Consider the following 8690-nt stretch of genomic DNA (forward strand, 5'->3'; position numbering starts at 1 on the left):
ATTAGGGATAGGTATTTATTGCTGGCCTACCTAGTGATGCCCACATCCCATGAACAAATATGAAAAAATTCACTTTGGACTCATGGAAGATAGATTAGCAATGAGGAGTTTAATCTGGCTAAATGTGAGGTATTGCATTTTGGTTACACAAACAAGGACAAGCCTTCCACAATTAATAGTAGGGCCCTGGGTAATGGTGTAGAAAAGAGAGACCTAGGGGTTCAGGTACATAAATCTTTGAAATTTGTGTCACAGGTAGACAGGGTGATTAAGAAGGTGTTTGGCACGCTTGCCTTCATTGCTCAGACCTTTGAGTATAGGAGTTGGGACGTCATGTTGAGGTTGTACAGAACATTGGTGAGGCCTCTTCTGGAATACTGTGTGCAGTTCCGGTCGCCCTGTTACAGGAAGTATATTATTAAGCTGAAGAAGTTTCAGTAAAGATTTACCAGGATGTTGCCAGGAATGAAATATAAAAATAGGCTGGAAAGGCTGAGACTTTTTTCACTGTAGTGTAGGAGGTTGAGGGGTGACCTTATAGAGGTTTAGAAAATCATGAGGGGCATAAATGAGGTGAATGGCAAGAGTCTTTTCCCTAGGGTGGGGGATTTCAAAACTAGGGGGGCATATTTTTAAGGCGAGAGGAGAAAAGATTTAAAAGGGACATGTGGGGCAACTTTTTCACTGAGAGAATAGTTCAAGCGTGAATGAACTTCCAAAGGAAGTGGTAGATGTGGGTACAGTTACAATATTTTAAAAGACATTTGGATAAGTTCATGTATAGGAAAGGTTTGGAGGGATATGGGACAAGCAGAGGCAGGTGGGACTAGTTTAATTTGGGAACATGCTTGGTGTGGATTGGCTGGACTGAAGGGCCTGTTTGCACGCTGTATGATTCTATCTAATTCAATAACAAAATAGCCTGAAGGGTTAAATAATCTACTCCTGTTCCTGAGTATTTTTTATGGCTAGATATAAACTGAGTAATTACACCAGCCTTGTGATACCAATTTCAAGCCAGTATGATTATATAAATGTGTAATTAGCTTCATGACACACTTACACTGTAAAACCGAGAGCCAGCACAGAGTGAGATGGGTTTAGCTGTTTCCTGTGCCTGTGTTTGTTTCGTGTTTGACATGTGTATGTTCATTCAGCTGACACAGTTCATGGGGAAAATGGGAATGTACGCAAGTGAGTAGGAAACGGAAGGATATGCAAATAAGGAATGAGAGAAAGCTTGAGTGTTGCCTAATTACTAGCCTGGATGATGAATCATCAAATCAGAAGAAACTTTGGCATGAATGGAGGCCACTCGTGCCATTGCTTCTGTCCCAGCTGATCAGCAACTGAACTAGAATACTCCCACCTTGCAGCTTTTGGATGGTTCTCCACAGATTGTAGCATCTGAATTGTATAGCCATATATTTTTAAAACGTGGATGATTTCAGCCTCTGCAAACCTTTCAGGCACTGCGTTTTGGATCCCTGCCGCACTCCGGGTGCCTTGATGGGGAGGTGCTGGTGCTGGAGGTCATAGTCCGACAGGTTTATTCGAAAGCACAAGCTTTCGGAGCACTGCTCCTTCAAGTCAACTTTGTCACTTCACCTGATGAAGGAGCTGTGCTCCGTAAGTCTGTGATTTCAAATAAACCTGTTGGACTATAACCTGGTGTCATGTGATTTCTGGCACTGTGGGTGGACATAGCTTCTCCATGCCCCAGTTTACTGATTACTTTAAATCAATGTCTCTGAGTGGTTTGGCATCTTTGCCACCAGCTGCAGGTCCCTCATTTCCAGTCTATAGAAGTCTTGCTTATACATATAAATTAAATTTCCACTCAGCCTCCTAAGTTCTAGACAAATAACTGCAGCCTCTAGATTCTTTCCTGATGGATAAAATTATCTAGTCCTGGCAATCAACCTGGTAAATGATGGGATCACGTCATTCCTGTTTCTAGGCTGTAAAACTCACTGTAATTTTGTACATTTTTACTTCCATTGCATCTGAGACAGTTTTCGACTGAGCAGTGACACCACGGGCACGAGATCAGTGGCTGTTTGGCGAATTCTATTGGATTACTTCACTCTCGGTCTTCCATCAGTACAGAGCAAGGTTATCCAGCCTTCTCCAGTAGCTTTCAAATTTCTCCCTCAGGAAGCAATGATCTCAGTTTACAGTGGCAGTCTCCAAAAAGACCCTAACCCAACATCATTACCATGTCTTAACATTGGTAGAGTCATAGAGTCATAGAGATAGAAAGCATGGAAACAGACACTTTAGTCCAACTCGTCCATGCTGACCAGATATCCGAAATAAGTCTAGTCCCATTTTTTTTCCTTTATTCATTAAGGGATGAGGGCATCACTGGCTAGGCAGCATTTATTGCCCATCCCTAATTGCCCAGAGGCCAGTTCAGAGTCAACCACATTGCTGTGGGTCTGGAGTCACATGTAGGCCAGGCCAGGTAAGGATGGCAGTTTCCTTCCCTAAAGGACATTAGCGAACCAGATGGGATTTTCAACGATTTGCCAGCATTGGGCCCATATCCCTCTAAACCCATGCTATTCAAATACCCATTCAGACGCCTTTGAAATGTTGTAATTGTACCAGCCTCCACCACTTCCTCTGGCAGCTCATTCCATACACACATCACCCTCTGAAAAAGTTGCCCCTTTTAAATCTTCCCTCTCACACCTTAAACCTGTGCCCTCTAGCTTTGGAATGCCCCATCCCAGGGAAAAGACTTTGTCTATTCTCCCTATCCATGTCCCTGATGATTTTATAAACCTCTATAAGGTCAGCCCTCAGCCTCTGACACTCCAGGGAAAATAGCCCCAGCCTATTCAGCCCCTCCCTTCCAGCCTTTGTGAGACAACCCAACAATGGCAGTAAAATCAGCAATTTGCTGCTGTGACATTCATCTCTTCGATGTAAATCTATCAGCCACGTGAAAAGGTTTGGCGAAACCGAGCAATGGCAATAAAATCTGCAATAAGGAAAAACTCATCTGGTTGAGTTTTAGGGAAAGGAAACCTGCTATTCTTACCTGGCCTGGCCTGCATGTGCCTCCAGGTCCACACTAATACCCTTTACATAGAAATGGACAAAATAGGAACAGGAATAGGCCATTCAGACCTTTCAGCCTACTCCACCACCCAATACAATCATGGCTCATCATCCATCACAGGGAACAAAAAACTGAAAGAACCGCAGATGCTGGAAATCAGAAACAAAAACAGAATTTGCTGGAGAAACTCAGCAGGTCTGGCAGCATTTATGGAGAGAAATCAGGGTTAACGTTTCAGGTTGAATGACCCTTCCTCAGAGCTGATGGTAGCTAGGAAAATTTTGGTTTTTTTATACAGAAGATAGGATGGGGAGAGAACAGGGGGAGAGTAAACGATAGGTGGAGATAGAGCCCAAAGAGAGAGAAGAACCATTGGACAGACAAAGGAGTGGATAAAAATCAGCCTAGGAGAATGTGAGACAACAAGGTGTAGAGCTGGATGAACACAGCAGGCCAAGCAGCATCAGAGGAGAATGGGAAAGCTGACGTTTCGGGCCTAGACCCTTCTTCAGAAATAATGAAGTGTGGTTCCTGGTGTAATGTATTGAACAGAAAAGCCAGTTTGAACACAGCAAGCTCTGACAACGAAAGGCAATAAAGAGGTGCAGCATTTGACTATAAATGTGAAGATTTCCAGAGTAAATAACCATGGAGTGTATTGCACCACGCATAATCCCTGGTCTGTACAAAGTTTGTTCTTCAGGTGTGTACTGAGGAAAGGGCAAGGATCCTTATCAAGAAATGAGGGCTTGTATTTGAGATGAGAAGACAACTTCTTGACTTGTCCTGGAGAGAGGCGAGAGGCTAATGAATTAACTTTTGGAAAAACCATCAGGGAATCAGGATGATTTTCTGAAGAAGGGTCGAGGCCCGAAACTTCAGCTTGCCTGCTCCTCTGATGCTGCTTGGCCTGTTGTGTTCCTCCAGCTCTACACCTTGTTGTATCAGGGAATCAGGATGGTTGGGGGAAGGGAGAGGCTGTAAAACTGGAACACGAATACCTTTCCACCCAGCACTGGCTGAGTTACAGCTGCATATTGCCTATTACACAGCTTGCAATAGACTGAATTCTACAGTGTGGGGCCTTGTTACTTATGGAGGCATGGATAGAAAATTTGGTTGTGTATCAGCAATATTAGCCAAGGGATTAGTATTAAATAAGACACCAGGGAGGGCCTCTCTGTTTGTCTTTGAGATATTGCCATGGGATCCATTTGAGAGGGAGAGCAGAATGCCAGCCTCCTAACTGAAAGAACACATTTTCCTACTGGGGTGCACCTCCTCAGTATTGTACAAATCGGATTACATGGAAGCATCAATGGTGCAAGGGCTTCACTGTCTCGTCTGAGGACAGAGTGCTACTAACTGTCCTGTATATTGCTAAGGGTTTGAGAAAGCCAGGATCCTTGGCATGGTTTCTACAGTGGGCAAGCCTAATGATCTGATGCAGAAATTCAAGCAAATATTGCATCAGAACACAGTGGGAGCTGGTTTACATACCGAAGGCAGGGAGAATGAACATCTATTGTGTTCCACCCATCATTTTTCTCACTGCGAATAACTCGCATACCATTCGCAATAAATTGCTTGCGTATAGCTGGGTTAGGGAAATGTTATCTGTCTTGTGATTACCTCCCTGTTCGTGCTCTGTTATACATCCTGCACAAAACATCCTGGTCGCCCTCCGACTCCTAACCCACTCAGCACCCTCTGTACTATTATAAACAGCACTGACAACAGATGTGTTAGCAACCTGGTCATGCTATTAGTCTGCTACTCGGGAGGTTATCTGATCCCAAATGCTCACTGTGAAAGTTTGCAAATTTACATCAAATTCGCAAGAAAATAAGACAAGCTTGGGGTCTGTGACTAAAGTACCATTAAAACTGAGCTGGTGCTTTTGGTAAAGAGAAACCTTTCTGTCCATGGCCAGGGCTGGCCCAAATGAGACTCCCATCCCATGCCAATCCCTCTCTGAAATGACCTCACATGTCACTCCGTTGTGCAAAAGCTTTAAGCACCGCTTTGTTCAGGGAGAAGGTACATTCATTCTCAGGGCAGATAATGTAAGAATTAAAATGACATGCCTTGGCTCCTCACTGGGATCCCTAACTGTGGGAATTAATGGGCTGATAGCTGTCTTCATCCAATATCAAGGAGAGGTTAGTATTGACTTCCTGGCACGATGGCTCAGTGGTTAAAACTGCTGCCTCACAGTGCCAGGGGCCCACGTTCAATTCTAGCCTCGGGCAACTGTCTGTGTGGAGTTTGCATATTCTCCCTGTGTCTGCGTGAGTTTCCTCCCACAGTCCAAAGATGTGCACGCTAGTTGGATTGGCCATGATAGATTGCCCATAGTGTCCAGGGATGTGCAGGCTAGGTGGGTTAGTTGATGGGAAGATATAGTAGGAACTGCCGATGCTGGAGAATCTGAGATAACACAGTGTCGAGCTGGAGGAACACAGCAGGCTAGGCAGCATCAGAGGAGCAGGAAAGCTGATGTTTCGGGTCTGGAATCCCATCTGCTTTGTTAACCTCTTATAGGGGAAGGAAACTGCTCAGACTTTTGAGGGTAGGAGTTAGGACATCATGTTGAGGCTGTACAGGCTTGGAGTTCTGTTATAGTTCTGTAACCGGAAGGATATTATAAAACTGGAGAGGGTTCACAAAAGGCTTGCCGGGAATGGAGGGCTTGAGTTATAAAAATAAGCTGGGATGTTTTTCACTGGAGTGTGGAAGATTCATAAAGTTTATAAAAGTTTATAAAATCATGAAGGGTACAGATAGCAAAGGTCTTTTCCTTATGGTGGGGGAGTTCAAAACTAGGGAGGCCATATTTTTAAGGTGAGAGGAGAAAGATTCAAAATGGGCAAGCGGGACAGCCTTTTAACACAGAGAGTGGTTCGTGTGAAGAAGGGTCCAGACCCGAAACGTCAGCTTTCCCGCTCCTCTGATGCCACCTGGTCTGCTGTGTTCATTCAGCTCTACACCTCTATAGCTGATGGGAAAATGGGTTTACAGGCATAGGATAGGGGATGGATGACCATCGGAGGATCGGTGCGGACTTAATGGGCTGAGTGGCCTCTTTCCACATCCTAGGGATTCTACAATTCCTGCTCCAGGGCTGGCACTCCGAAGGGCATAGCAGCCACGCTTGCTGGCGAACTTGTAGCTTAACCTGAACAGAGATGACAAGCTGTAAAGGAGTGGGGTCAGGGCATGTTTATTCACACAAAACCTTGGCGAAACCTGGAATTTTATCCCATTAAAGAACAAGTCGCAGAGGCTGAGGGTCAACAGAAATGATCAAAGCTGAGATCACTTGGTTTGTTTGTTTACTAAGTGGTGCAGTGGTATTGTCCCTACCCATGAACTGGGATGTCGAGGCTCAAGTCCCATCTGCTCCAAGGGTGTGTAATAACCTTGTTGATTGGGATGGTTCAAGGAAAATAGAATATCAAGATATTTTAAAAAAAGGATTACAGAGCCAAGGAGCTCTGTTACACAGCAGTTATGATTGATTATTTTCTATGTGTAGGATATGGGGCTGTCATTGGCCAGGGTCACATTTACTGCCCATCACTGATCATGCGTTAACAGTCAACAGTATTGCTGTGGGCCTGGAGTCATCAGCATAGAGTCATACAGGCATCCACGCCGACCACGTGCCCAAACTAAACTAGTCCCACCTGCCTGTGCTTGGCCCATATCCCTCCAAACATTTCCTAGTCATGAACTTATCCAAATGTCTTTTAAATGTCGTAACTGTACCCTGCATCCATCACTTCCTCTGGCAGTTCATTCCACACACGAACCACTCTCTGTGTTAAAAGGCTGTCCCTCTTGTCCATTTTGAAACTTTCTCCTCTCACCTTAAAAATATGGCCTCCCTAGTTTTGAACTCCCCCACCTTAGGTAAAAGACCTTTGCTATTCACCTTATCTGTACCCCTCACAATTTTATAAACTTTTATAAACTTTATGAACCTTCTACACCTTAACCTTCCACACTCCTGTGAAAAACTTCCCAGCTTATTTCTATAACTCAAGCCCGCCATTCCCGGCAAGTCTTTTGTGAACCGTCTCCAGTTTGATAATATCCTTTCTATGACAGAACTCCAGAAGAGGCCTGTACAACCTCAACATGATGTCCTAACTCCTATACACAAAAACCTGAGCAGTTTCCTTCCCCTATAAGAGGTTAACAAAGCAGATGGGATTCTCTCCCAGCAATCACTATTAGACTGTTAATTTAAGGCTTTCAATGAGTTCAGCTTTGCCATGGCAGGATTTGAACCTGGGTCAACCAGAGCGTTACCTGGGTCTCTAGATTAACAGCACAGTGATAATGCCACTAAGCCATCAACTCCCATTTGAATGGCTACGTGGACAGGTTGGGCTGAATGGCCTCCCCTTGTCCTTTTGTTCTCAGCTCTTGTGAACATGTTGGCCGCTGAAAGGGTTTAGCCCAAAGCTGACTTTGTATTGGATGTAAAATGCAAAAAGAACAAAAGATGAAAAGCTCTAAGCCTGTAGTCACTGAGGTGGGAGTCCTCTACCTGTAGAAAGTGGGAGTCTGCTTTTCTATCCTTCAATTGGAAGCCACACAATGCAGGATTGCATGGTCCCACCATTGTGTCAGACACTCTCATTAAAAGCACAGTCCCTCCAGGAACACAGGAGAATGCACTGAGCGTTCAGCATGCGTGTGTATTCAGACAGACTGTAACACACGCATACACAATGTTCAGAGTCCTGCACATTACATAATTTTTCACAGACTCAATCATCCCAACAAACTCTCTCTTTCACTCTTTCACATCACTTCACAAAGCCATGCTGCCTTAGTGTCTATCTTGGTAAACTTCCTCACTGCAAGGCATCCGGAATATTCTTTGAACTAGGGAGGAAACAAACAGGTTGAGCTGGTAAAATTTCGAATGCATCACGAACCTGCCAGTCACCTTGTAAACTATGGCTAATGGCTTTGGTTAGACGATGACTCAAGTCTCAAGACTTTCCTCCAAGGAAAGGTTAATGCTATTTTTTTTCAAAACAAGGAAAACTGAAGCTTGGTTGCAACATGGTATGCTGAATAAATGTTTATACATCCCCTAAAATAATTTTATAACATTAGTGATTATGAATTAGGGAGGGACAGACTGGCAGAGTTTCAGGACATGAATATTCATATAGCCCACTGAGTCCACACCAACCTGCTACAGGGCATCCCACCCAGAGTCTGGGGCTGTGAGGCAGCCATGCTAGCCTCTGAGCCACCAAGCAACTCCTTATATTGTCTGGTACGGTCTTGTTAATGAGTGCCTGTGTGTTTCTGTGTATATGCATCAGCTTGTGTGTGTAGTTGTGCCTGTATGTTTGGTTATGTGTCTGTATCTATGTATGTTGGGTGTGTCTGTATATTTTTGTGTGTATGTATATACATGTGTGTATCTGTTTATGTGTGTACGTGCATGTATGTGTGTGTGAGTGTATCTGGCATGGATGCATGAGTGTGTATGAGTGTGTGTCTGCATGTGTGTATCCGTGCATGTGTGTTTGCGTATGTATGTGTTTGCATGTGTCTGTGTGTGCATGTATCTGTGTGTGTGTGTGTGTGT

Source organism: Rhincodon typus, chromosome 5 (assembly GCF_021869965.1).
Source record: "Rhincodon typus isolate 14 chromosome 5, sRhiTyp1.1, whole genome shotgun sequence".
Classification (NCBI taxonomy): Eukaryota; Metazoa; Chordata; class Chondrichthyes; order Orectolobiformes; family Rhincodontidae; genus Rhincodon; species Rhincodon typus.